Genomic DNA, 13,946 nt, shown 5'->3' with positions numbered 1-13,946 from the left:
AGTTTAGTTATCTTTTATACTCTTGCAAAGTTGTTGAACATCGCTTTCATTTTTGCAATGTTCAACAACTTTTTCAGACCGTCATCCGTGGTTTTCACACTACTCTTTCAAAGGTTGCAGTTCTCTTTTACGGTTTACGAAAAGAACAATGTCAGCAAAGCTAAAAATGATCACAGCGTATTCCTCATATACATATTTGCTCCTTTTTATTCTCCCCCAATCGAATCTCAGGATTTTACCAGTGATTACTATAGTCCGCGTCACCAGAATTGGCGTGTGGCATCTGCCAATAAGCTTGCAGTGCACTGTTACTATACCTTCAGGGAGGAATCTGATCATTCATAATTGTCCACAAATACGAAAATAAATTATGGATGATTACATTCCTTCCTGAAGGTTTAGTAACAGTGCACTACATGCTTATTGGCTGATGCCACACACCAATTCAGGTGACGTGGACTATAGTCTGTTATATACAGTGGGACTTATATAGCTCGAAGCTGAAGGGAATACATAAAAATTCGAGTTTTCGAGTTTTTCGAGTAATCAAAGTTCGAGTTATCAACGTGGCCACACCTATACATGTATATACGTGATATTTCCTGCTTTCATTCAATTATTTTTTTAAAAAATAATTTGGCAAACTTACTTGAAAACCTAGGCGCTATTCAAAAATAAAATTAGGAACTAATCAATACATTTAAATGCTACGTTTATATGTTTGTGGCCAACTTCTTTCGACAATGAGATCTCGGAAACCACAAACTCCAAAAACGGTCACTTTTACCGATCCAATACAAATTTTGCGCACCTTTTCCAGTCCTCATTGAAATTTTCAAAAGAGTGTAGTTATTTTTCTATTCAGTGTTTTAAGAGTTGTTTTCAACTCATAAGATTAACATTGTCCTTCGTGCGTTGCTAAGGTTGATATCCTCATTTTAGGCAAGCAGTAAAAGAGCTAGGGGTTGTTTTGAATTCGTAGATTAACATTGTCCCTGGGGCGTTGATAAGGTTGATATTCTTGTGTTAGGCAACCAGTACAAGAGCTATGTACAGCGGGTTGACGGACAGTGCAGGCGCTTTGCTTTAATCTGAATGGCAAAAACCTCTTGACATATTCAGATATGAATTTATAAGCAAAAAAATATTTCCATTTGACATTATCTATTACTTCTTAAAGTTTACCACGAACTGGCCCCAATATCCATATATTAAAATGCTACGTATATATGTTTGTTTATAGCAATTCACTCCCTTTGTGAATTCTCCCGTCCTTCACTTGTGTCTGTAAAGGGATATGTTCAGATATAGTGAGGAATTGGGAAAAAGTTACATGCTCATATTACAATAATGTGCTATGTAGACAGTACAGGTTCAGCAACTGTTAAATTATTATTATTATTATTATTATTATTATTATTATTATTATTATTATTATTATTATTTACTCTTGGTTGTTTGCTTAGTAAAGAATGAAAGCAAAATAAAGTAACCAACTTCTGAGAGAGGTTGCGAACTGCAATTTACGCTTCACTAGTTCCACCCACCAAGAAACTGGGTTTCTGTAGAACTTCATTTATAACGAAACGGAAGATGGGGGTGTGCTTTGTGCGAGGGAGGTGAATGGGAAACAGAAGGAGCTAACACCAACCAAACCATCCACTGCAGCGTTAAGCAAATGAAGTGAGAAACTTGGGAACAAATAGCAAATACAAGGATACGCAATTACCGTGTGATCTGTTGTAGTGGTTTGGTTGTTGAAGAGTGTGTGATGGGTTAGTGCTTCCGGGGCGCCATTTCCCGGTTCATTTCGTGTGCACTGCTTCGGAATACAAAATAACTGCATCAGAACAATGTTGCCAACTAGTGTCAAGCCTGAAATGAAGTCCACATAGTGAATAAAACATGTTTTTGTTACAGCATTAAATTAACCATAAAATTGTTATGTTGTTTACTGTATAACTTAACGAAATTTTATTTTTAGATTAATAACATGTATGTCTTGGTGCAGGCTTTTGAAGGCTTCGGATTCTGATAATGTATACTCGAGAAGCAGACATTAAAAGTGATGACTCGTCCAGGGGCAGATCTAGAAGACAAAAACTGGGGGAGGGGGTAGGCAGAACCCAGACTATGATAGGTATATCTTGAATTGACTAGAACCCAGACTATGATAGGTATATCTTGAATTGACTGGAACCCAGACTATGATAGGTATATCTTGAATTTACTGTAAACTTTCAAAAATATTTAAATAATAGCTTAAATTATTTTTGTCACTCAAAAAATGGGGTCCTACGCCCCTCGGCCCTGGGCTAGATACGTCACTGGACTCGTCTGAAAAATAGATCACGAGTAGAAGTAAAGTCAATGGTGTGGTTTCTGTGGACCAAACACACTACACCTGCTAACATTCATAGGCAGATTGTAGACGTGGTGGAAAGGGCTAAATTCCAAAGCAACATTTAGGAAAGTGGTGTTGCCTTTAACGGAAACCAATATTGTTAATGACAACCCTGGACACAACGGTAGACACAATACTTCAACCACTGACATTATGTCGGGAATTAGAGCACCCCTTCTACAGCCCCGACCTAGCCCCGCTGATTTTCAACATTTCCTTTTTTCTGAAGCAAAAATTGCTGGCTACCATTGGTATGTGATTATGTCAAAATGGCTACGGCTACGAGAACTTAACGCGGATTTCTATGCAAATGGTATAGAAAACTATCTGCCGTTGTGATAAACGGTTGAACAAAAACTGTGATTACATTGAGAACTAGTATTGAATGCCTTCTATCAGCTGGAAGATCAATACACCTGATATGTCTCACATATAAACCTTAATAGGCTTTGTAACCTTTTTCTTTTGGTAATCCTTTCCAAAATACATATTTCGCACAACACTGTAGTATTGCACTGATAAAGAATGGAATTTCCTGTACCCCAATCCTAAAAGAACATAAAATGAAGCAATATATATAAACTTAGTTAAATGTCCCAGGTTCATGCCCGATAGGCAAAAGGAGACATCCAATAGAAGAAAGTGAATGATAGTAAAAAAATTGGTAGAATGAAAATGTGGGAACCTTGGATAAGATGCTTCAAAAGAATTGGTAGAATGAAAATGTGGGAACCTTGGATAAGATGCTTCAAAAGAATTGGTAGAATGAAAATGTGGGAACCTTGGATAAGATGCTTCAAAAGAATTGGTAGAATGAACATGTGGGAACCTTGGATAAGATGCTTCAAAAGAATTGGTAGAATGAAAATGTGGGAACCTTGGATAAGATGCTTCAAAAGAATTGGTAGAATGAAAATGTGGGAACCTTGGATAAGATGCTTCAAAAGAATTGGTAGAATGAAAATGTGGGAACCTTGAATAAGATGCTTCCACTATAAACTTGTATGGCCTGGAAATGAACCCAGATACCTCAATGTAGATGAATGGACTCCCCATACTTTCTTAAAGAGATATTTACATGACATCATAATAACAAATCACGCTGAGGCATTGATACTTTTCGTATTAGTACAAAAATTGATGTTATTAATTTGTACCACGCTCGTTTTTAGATTTCTGAAAGAAAATGATTAGAAGAAGATATTATAGGAGATTTCAAAACTGTTATATCCTACACGTGCTCCATATTTGTGAACAAGACCACGTGTTTATTTACAACAACTACTACTACTACGAACAAGCAGATGTTTGGCATTATTATCCCTAACAGAACACGCCACCGAAGAAAAATACTAGCGCCGCGAATATCTACAAAGAAGATGTAAGAAACGTCGCAGGACCTTCAAAACCATAAGTTTTGGTTGGCCATCTCCCTTCTTTTAGCTTCACCAAGTTCTAAAAAAAAAATCTACCCCAGCCTCTTAGCTTGATTGTAGTTGTAAAGTTCCTTGGCCATTTAGCTTACCAGGAGCTCTGTGAATCTTTACCCACTCTTTGCTTGTTTGGAGCATTGATTGATTGATTGATTTTGAGTTTAAGGTCCCGTTCAGCAGCGAGGCTATATGAGACGTGGACCTACTGATTAACGTGGAATCCGAATCACCTGAGCTCCCGCTGGGAATCGAACCTGAGTCTCCCACGCCAAAGGCGCGTACGCTAACCGCTTAGCAATGAAGCAGCTCTGTTTGGAGCATAGAGAAATCCTAACTGCAAGCACTTCGCTTGCCTGGAGTTTTGTGGAGACCACCCAATCTCTTTGCTTGCCTGAAGCACTGAAAAATCCTAATCGCAACTACTTAGATTGCCTGAACCTTTAAAGTATACTTCCCTCGGCTGCCTGGACCTACGGACCACTAGTTTATGAAACAAAAATCTACATAAAGAATATTGTATTGGTCTTCAGACTTCGTTTATAGTGATTGTTGTTATATTTATATATAACAAGAATTTTGTAATAAAATTTTGTTGGAGAAAGTCCAAAATCCCTTGTGCTAATTGCTCTACGTATGCTTTAGTAAAGTATTTTTTACAAAACTCTCTATGATACCATTGAGATTATTAAAAGTTGTTTTTTAAAATGTGTCCTATAAAATTCAATACTCGAAAACGGTTTTGTTCCTGCCAAACCCAACGGTAATTCCAGAAGATTTACCTGGGAAGAGACGACTTTCAATACACGGAGGAAAAAGAGCACTGCAAAAGTACTGGTAATCCACATTGAGCACAATCAGAGATATGCCCTTGGAGGGAGGAGGGTTTTCCAATTAGGGACCATCCCCTAAAATCATCACTGTTTCGGGGCTCAGTGGTAGACTGCTTACCTCTGATGCGTGGAGTCCCTGGTTCGATCCCCGGCCAAGTAAGTTTGTGGTGGACATCATCATGTTCGTGTGTTTTCTCGTGGTCCTCCCACTTTTTCATTCCATCATTTTTTTTCCATCATCATTGACTTGCTTTAATTATCGCCTCCGTTAGCGTAAAAGGCACAATAGTGAGACGTTAAACTGAAAAGAACACAAAAGCAAATACCCAAGATGGCCTTACCAGCTCATTTTCAAAGAATTTCCCAAAAATTAAATTATTCGAAGGACTACCGTTTAGAAAGATGAACTATTTCAGTTGAACATCCCACGACTATAGCCTTTAGGCTAAGAGAGACGATGATAAAAGCCAGTGAATGATAATGGAAGAATTGGTGGAATGAGAAAGTGGAAGGAAACGGGAGTACCCCAACAAAACCCATGGACAGTATGTTTTCCACCACAAACTTATTTGGCCGGGATCGAACCACGAACCTCACACAACAGAGGTACGCGATCTACCATTGAGCCACCGTGCCAGCCAACTACCATTTAGAAAGGACGAACTTAATAAATAATAATAATAATACTTTTGTTCAGCAAGTATTAACATTAAGAAATATTCCTTCTAATGACAAGATAAGTTTTGTTCACCATTTTCAACAAACTTAAAAAGATGGTTACTGAATTCTCTGTCTGTCTGTTATATGCATTTTTCTTTTTTTTTTTTTAATTTTGAGCTCTCCATTCGATAGAGCATCAAAAATTATCTGAGAAAGTGATTAAATTTTTCACTCTCACGAAATTCACTCTTACTATTCCCGAGATATTGACCAAAATGTGGCCGATTTCCGGAGATTTCAGAAGCCATATGTCGGGAACCATAAGTTATAGTGAGATGATATTGATATTAATACCTAAGAGGATTGTAAATATTTTGGTACCAAATCGTGACCGGTGGCCAATATCCAACTGACCACTGGTTTGGCCAGTGACCACCAGTTAATATCGGTACCAACATGTTCATCATCCTCTTAGGTATTGATTAACCCAATATCATCTCTGTATGATTTACCATTTCCTAGATATTGGCCAAAAATAGTTCCAATTTAAGGAGATTTAAGGAGCCATATCTCAGAAACCGTAAGCCATAGAGAGATCATAAGCCATTGATTGGTGTTAATCAATACCTAAGAGGATTGTAAACATTTTGGTACCAAATAGTAACCAGTGGCCACTGGCGATCTCGCTACTGAGCCAAATGACCACCGTTCCCCAGATATTGGTCAAAAAGTTCGAATTTCGGGGTGTTTAAGAAGCCATATCTCAGAGACCATAAGTCATAGAGAGATGATATTTTGAGAAAAACAGAGGAAGGTGCAGATAAAAAGATGGAACAATCACAGTTATCCTTCCCGCTCCATCTCTCCATTCCTTTTAAGTTCGTTCCGGCATTCGCAACTGGTTTTAATTTAAATACACAAGAAAAACGGAAATAACAAAATACAACAAAACAACTCTAGGAATAAAGTTCAATTTATTTATATATATATTTTTTTTGTTAACTTATGCAAGCAGATGGCAACAATGAGATGGTAATATTGTATACAAAGTTAGCATACGAAATGTAGTGACAGGGCTTCCTAAGGCAAGAATCCTTTTTTTCACTCTTTTCGGAATTCAGCAAACAGTTAATTTCACGTCACTCTACTGAAACCAGATATTTATTGTTGGTTTGTTTAGTTATTCGGGTCTCGTTTCCTTTCTTTCTTTTTCTTACAAAAAAAAATACCATTTAGACTTTAACAGAAGAGAAGAAAGAAGCAAGGAAGTAAGTAGTCAGTGAAGTAGCGAAAGTGGAAGAAAAAGTGACAAAAAAAATCCATGGACTGTCAAGAATGACTAATGATTTTCCAGAAAGAACCGGAGGAAAAAAAAACATGAAAAAATACCTTAAACTAAGTAAGATAGCGAGATTAATAAGTCACTTCTTTTAAAATTTGACCATATTTCACTCGGGGAGGCACTTTTTGTAAATGAAAACTTGCCAAAAAAAAAGTTTTAAAAAAAAGTAGAAAAGGTACATTTTTGTATTCATTCGTGCTAACTGTACGCGGCGTATTTCAACACTGACCTTTGAACTTTAAAAAGCTATGATATGTGGTCCAACTTGTGTAGCAGATTAATTTAAACAATATATTCTTATACATATATATATCTTATGCAATTAAGTGATCCTACATTAAAAGATCAGAACCGGTTTCCCTTGAAATTACGATTACTGTAGGAATATAACTTAAGTGACCGTAATTTTCTCACAGTTGAAAACTTCAACCCAAAAGAACAATACAATGCTCACATTTCCTCATCTTTTAAAATACAAAAGAAGAAGAAGAAGAAATAGTAGTAGTTTGTGTATGATAAATTTAGTTGTGTTGCTACCAGGTTTCTCCGTTTTGATTATTGCGTCTTGCTGTGCGGAATGTGAATATTACGTTATGTTACAACAATCAGGTGTTTCAGATGCTCATGTACGTACTTAATTTTTCTTGGGAGATTTTTGTAATCGACTTGATGGTATGATGATGTTTTGTGACGATAAAAGGTAAATTTATCCACCTCGACTGGAACTGTCCGCACACTATCCATCAGATATACTAGTTAACCGTATACAACTAGCTATAACTGTTAACAGATATACAATTAATTTAATCCTAAAGATTCGTCTTAGGCGAAACATTCACTGCATGATTTTAAGTATGCGTGGCGAGGAACAGAGATTACGTGATCAGGCCGGTAGCCAGCCCAAAAATGTAAGGGGCCGGTAGAAGTTAGAGGGGACCCGATCCAACCACATTATAGTTCATCACCATATTATAGTTCATTTGCAAGCCTACCGTGAAAATTTTAGGTCTGCCGGTAAACATTTAGGCGAGGCCCGGCCCCCTAAACCCCATTTGGATACGGGCCTGAAATACAAACTTGACCCACAACCCACTCTGACCCACCAAAATCTATCGTCATCAACTCTGACCCATGATCCACGCCCTCCTCTCCACTGACTAAAAACTTTACACTTGTAATAAAAGAAGACTGTGAAATTATCACTAATCGAAGTGTGAATTTCTACGGTCAATCGCTCAAGCACTACTATCTTATAATACCGGTGGATCTAAACTTTCAGATATACAATGGTAAAGTTTTTGTAATGAATCATATTACGATGAATTTTAATTTAATTATCACATATATTTCTTTCTTTGTTGAATCACAGATACTTTCCAGTTGACAATACGATGAAATTTTAGTCTCAAATCAAGGCATATAAAGTAGGCCAACGTAAAGGGAAAAAGTGTAAACTTCGACTGTATTTCGAAAGCCAAGTAGTAAGTCATATTGCTATTATTACAAGTACAAATATCAATTTCCAAAAATGTCTGAAGTTCTTTTTTCACTTAGATATACTCAGCTCAGGTAAATAAATAGAAACAAATGAAAAGGAAGAAAAAAGGAGGCCTTGAAAGTAAAACGTAGACAAATTCTCCAGTGTTTAGAAGATGCTGTCTACAATACACTGAGCAGAGGGGGTCGGTGAGTCAGAGAGGGTCACAGTGGGAAGAAGGTCGTAGTGGGTCACGCACTGTTGACCCACGACCCACTTCATCTTTGGCGAGGAGGATGCAAAAGAATATCATAAGCAGCAGGTGCGTATCCGGAAGGGAGGTCCAAAGTTTTTCTTTTGCGTGGGGGTGGGGGAGGTCCAATACGTCTACGTAGTATTAAACCTGTATTATTCTGCCCCCAAAGTAATTGTTAATAACTGCTACATATATTCTCAGAAAATCTGATAGATTATTTTTATAACGAAAAGGTATAAAAATCAAATCTTTATTCTACATCTATTTTATTTCTCTGTTAAACAAGTATAGTTATGCTAAGAAAATGTACAAATATTTGTCGAGTTACGAGACTTTTTTTTTGGGGGGGGGGGGGAGGAATCAATCCCAAAACTTCGGAACTCGACATGCATTTCTTAATAAAACGAGAAATTATTAATGTAGACTAAAGATTGGACCTTACTCCTCATCTGCACTGCTTTTTTTCTGATAAAACAATCTAATTTCATCCCTTTTCGTGTGAATATAGTTGGCAGTACTTAAAAACTGCTTAGTTTTTTTTTTGGGGGGGGGGGGGATATAGAATAACACTCATTTTATACTTCATAAATGTAGTTTCTTGCATTATTGGACCCTCCTTTAAATTTTGGACCCAACAAAAATTTCAACGTGCGCGCTTGAAGAAGACCACACGAAAGTTACATTTATTTCTATCTCTAGAAGTTTCAATTTTGTTCCGTGGTTTTTAACTAATGGAAGATCTTTGATGCCATACCATCCTAGAATTACATACCTTCGTTTCAATAGTAGGAAAAAAATGGGACACGATGATTCATTCGTAGAGCGCATACCTTTGATACGAGGGGGTCCGTGTTCGATCCCCGGCCAAGTAAGTTTGTAGTGGACAACATTGTGCCCGTGGTTTTCTCGAGGTACTCTTGTTTCCTATCACATTCTCATTCCACCAATTATTCCATCATCATTCATTTGCCTTAATCATCCGTCTCCCTTAGCCTAAAGAGCATAATCGTGGAACGTTAAACTGCAAAATTTCATTTCATTTCAAATGGTAGAAAATGGGATATGAATATCCAACATTACACGTGAAGATGCCAACAGATTGACTCCATCAACGAACTCCCGGTTGATATAATTGGAAGTAATAGAAGCTACATATCCTTTTATTATAGGCAACCAACATTTCTTTGTTATCGTGCAGGTTGCATAGAACCTATGAAATGTTATAGATTTTAAACGAGATATTGATAGCCACCGTTACCCGTGAAGATGTTAATTGATTGACTCCATTAACGAACTAGGCTGAGATACAATTTGCAATAAAAGCTACATATCCTTTTATTATAGGCAACCAACATTTCTTTGCTATCGTGCAGGTTGCATAGAACCTAGGAAATGTTATAGATTTTAAACGGAATTTTCATAGCCACCGTTACCCGTGAAGATCTTAACAGATTGACTCCATTAAGGAATTCGGTTGAGATAATCTCTCTAGTAGTCAGTTGCAAAGAACTGAATTTTTTAAAAAAACGCATTGGTTCAATGGCTGTCGTGGGGAGTAACGGTCTTCCTTACGTAATCTTGTTAATTTCCACTTGCGTTGTCCTAACAATAAACATGGTTTTAAATATTACTATATCACACACTTCGTTGACCTCTCGTGACGCAGAAGGATTCTGATAACTTTTAAATGAAATTAAAAAATTAAAAAAAGCACGTTTTAAATTTTGTACATAAACTCGAGGATCGATGAGACGAGAAAATTATTTGAGAAACGAGACGAGGCTAGTCTTTACAAAATTTATGAGACGAGGTGAAAAAATCTGATTTCTCGTATCGTCTTGTGGGCAGCATTACACTTCAAAGGACTCGAATCCCCTTCATGGTAACGTACGTGTCAGATCGCTCGATCCCACTAGTACTGCTAAAAGTATTCCAATATTTTTCTGGTAGTATTCGAATGTCCGAATATACAATATTTGAGTAAAGAATTTTACTTGAATATTAGAATAATTCATTATTGAAATATTCAAATAAAGAATTACTTGAATTTTAACGGTATTTTTCTATATTACACCGGCACGCCAGTCACGGATGCACCGTGCCCCTATTTTATATTTACGCTCTTACAATTTTGTTCAGCTTGATGAATTGAGTTGAGTTGATTTTGAGTTTAACGTTCCGTTCAGCAGCGAGGCTATATGAGACGTGGACCTACTGATTAACGTGGAATTCGAACCACATGAGCTACCGCCGGGAATCGAACCCGGGCCTCCCACGCCAAAGACGCGTACGCTAACCGCTTAGCCACGGAGGAGCTCTCAGCTTGATGAAATCTACTGGCATAAATACAGGATGTTTCAAAAGGAATCATCGTATTTCAGTCGTAACTATGCTTTTTTTAAAAAAAAAAAAATCCGTAGATAGGTAGATAGGTGTCGGAGGAAATAAATGTTCAAGACTCACCACTATTGATAAATATACAACTCACCACTATTAGGCCTATAATGTTATCCTAGAAGTGTGCAATAAAGTATAAAAGCAACGTTTACTATAAACTTTCAAATATATATAAATAGCAGCTTCAATTATTTTTGTCACCAAAAAAACTGGGGGTGCCTAGGTCACTCCGGGCTGGATCCAACATTGATTTTTCGGCTCCAAAATTTAAACACTATACGAAAGATCTTAAAAAAAAACTAATTAATTAATTTAATAGCATTTTCCGAATACTGCCTGTCTCACTTTCTAAATTTTTAAAAATATTTTTTGTCATTGGCAAAAAAAAAAAAAAAAAAAAAAAACTTTGATCGACTTTAGTGAAGAGCCTTAGAATGTATGCGTATGCTTAAAATGCAGTTAACAAATTAAATTTTAAATACAAATGATTTGTTTGAATTTGTTTATTCGCGTGTTTCTATAGATATACTATTGAGATTGTTTTTTTTTTCTTTAACGTAACAAAATAAAACAAAGATACCAAATTGATCAAGTTCCTTTTCGATTTCTGCATAATACACAAAGACAGCTTCAAAAAAAAAAAAAAAAAAAAAGAGTATAAAAGATAAAAATCTCAACCACATTCCTTTGAGCAAGTATTAAATCATCGTAATGGCTAGAAAACGTAAATAAAATCATTTAGATGAGAAACCAGGAAAGGAGAGGCTGTATTGGGTGTATAGTAGGAAAATATCATGTCTTCCCTCTCCCCCCCATCCCGTACCAGTGCTCCTTATGTCATCTCGTTTTCTTTTAGCTTTTTTTGGCTTTTAAATGCCATCCATCCATTTGCAGAGTTTCTTGGAGAGACCATTATTCTTAAGGTGGATTCTTCTTATGTCCTTTGCCGCCGGCTGACACCTGGCGTCATTCTATGTCCACCGAGGCTGCTGTTGGTCGTTCTCTTTCATGTTTGCCGCCATCAAATGATTCCGACCTGAAACATTAGTGCAGATACACACACACATATATGATCATATGTAGAGTCCCACAAGCCGAGTTTTACTCGTATGTATGTGTGTGTGTGTGTATGTGTGTGCCATGGATAAATGTTAGTAGTTTTGGAGAGAAGAGAAAGAGACAGTCACGTCAGTCAGTTCGTTTTATTGGTTCGAGTTTTTCTGTTTCTCTTTCTTTCTATTTTTTCTCTGTTTGGTTAGTTAATACATATATATAATGGAAGTTGGTTAGTTTTGTGGTTTCGGATTTGCTGTACGTATTGGAGATCTACACTATATTTCTTCTTTACAATTTCAAAGACTTGACAAGGTATACAGTGGTCTTCGGTTAAAAGACAGAGAAAGAAAGAAAGAAAAAGAAAGAAAGAGAAAGAGAGAGGCTTTTGTTCTTTCTATTAATCCTTTTCTTCTCTACGCATCTCCAGTGATGACGTCAAATAAGGGCAACATGCGCCCGCCTTCTGCTGAGTGCCTACGTTTGCCCCCAGACATGTTGTATTGTGATATAGGCCAAGAAATATAAAACACTCGTTTCGGTGTACAAGAATATAGCTTTCCCTGGGTTGTCTTGTATTGTGATATAGGCCAAGTAATATAAAACACTCGTTTAAGTATACAAGAATATAGCTTTCCCTGGGGTGTCTTGTATTGTGATATTGGCCAAATAATATAAAACTACCCTTTCGGTATACAATAATATAGCTTGGCCCCAGATGTCTTGTATTTGATATAGGCCAAGTAATATAAACTACCATTTTCGGTATACAAGAATATAGCTTGCTCCTAGACATGTTGTATTGCGATAAGTAATATAAAACTATCCTTTTCATATATAATAATATAGCTTGCCCCAAGACGTGTTGTATTGTGATATAGGCCAAATAATATAAAACACCTGTTTCGGTAAACAAGAATATAGCTCGCCCCCAGACGTTTTGCATTGTGATATAGGCCAAGTAATATAAAATAACCTTTTCGGTATACAAGAATATAGCTTGCCTCTAGACGTCTTGTATTGTGATATAGGCCAATAATATAAAACTACCCTTTTGAGCTGGACCTTGAAGAAATTATCTGTCCCTCCATTTGCCTCCTTCCCCCCAAGAAATTAAAGCTGGCGTCGTCACTTATGCATCGCTTTTATCACCCACTTTTCATGTGTCGAGTCACTAGATCGACATTGTACTGGGAATTAGCTTAAATCATTAGAATGCATATGGTTAAAAGAGGTGTCCTTTTTACTCCAGATTATACTTCGGCGTTGGATATAAAATTAAACTTTTCCCGTTACGTGATGCATGTGACGTAAGAACATTGTCGCCAAAGTATATGAATGAATTACGCGTGGTTTCAGAGCGGCCACTATATAACGCGGCGGTTAAGTTTGACAACCTTGTCCTTGAGTGTTTCACTATCTAGAAAATAAACATACAAGTAGAACATTTTGTATTGGTGAATAGCTTATTTGTTAGAGCAGATCGAGTACCTATCGATTTCATGTAATTTTTTTTTTTTCATTCGAATGTTGGTGAGCGACAGAATATGTAAACGTATTGCCTATTTACTGTTATGTATTCCATCGATAACAGTTATTTCTTGATATTATCTAAAAGAACTGTACTACCACGTTTTTTTTTTTTTTTTTTTTTTTTTTTTTTTTTTTTTTTTTAGTTCCAGGAGTATGTTAGTCCTTGTGAATAACAATTAAAACCGATTGTTACTAATCATCTTTTCGTCATCATGGTCAAAACAAATCGCCTTCTATTTTGGCCTGTTGGATCTCTGGACTTAAATCCCTGTTAAGTATCTCGTGTGGAACAAATGGCAGTGGTTTCAATTCCTGGCGCAGGCGCACTTTAACACTCCTTGAAATTTAATCGAATTTGCACTTGCAGAGAATATGCAGGGCTCGTATGCTTTTTGCGAATACGAATTCCCCGACTTTTCCAGGTCACGATCCATCAGGAACTACTATATTTTTTCCCGACCAGGAGTTCTCATCTACTATGCATGTACATGCATATAGTGTGTGTATAATAGAGAAGTTTTACAAAACAAATTAATTCTTTTTTATATATATAAAATACTC

The 13,946-nt window shown here is 36.6% G+C and overlaps 1 protein-coding gene across 1 annotated transcript in view; it reads right to left on the bottom strand.

Annotated features, from left to right (window-relative positions):
• Nucleotides 1-13,946, bottom strand: part of LOC145686725 (transcription cofactor vestigial-like protein 2) — a 245,806-nt gene that overhangs the window by 39,029 nt on the left and 192,831 nt on the right. The gene's annotated exons all lie outside the window — the stretch shown is intronic.

Source organism: Thermobia domestica, chromosome 5 (genome assembly GCF_964235325.1).
Source record: "Thermobia domestica chromosome 5, izTheDome1.hap1.1, whole genome shotgun sequence".
NCBI classification, from domain to species: Eukaryota; Metazoa; Arthropoda; class Insecta; order Zygentoma; family Lepismatidae; genus Thermobia; species Thermobia domestica.
Note: the sequence above shows the minus strand (reverse complement) of the source record. Positions and strands in the feature narration are given on the sequence as shown.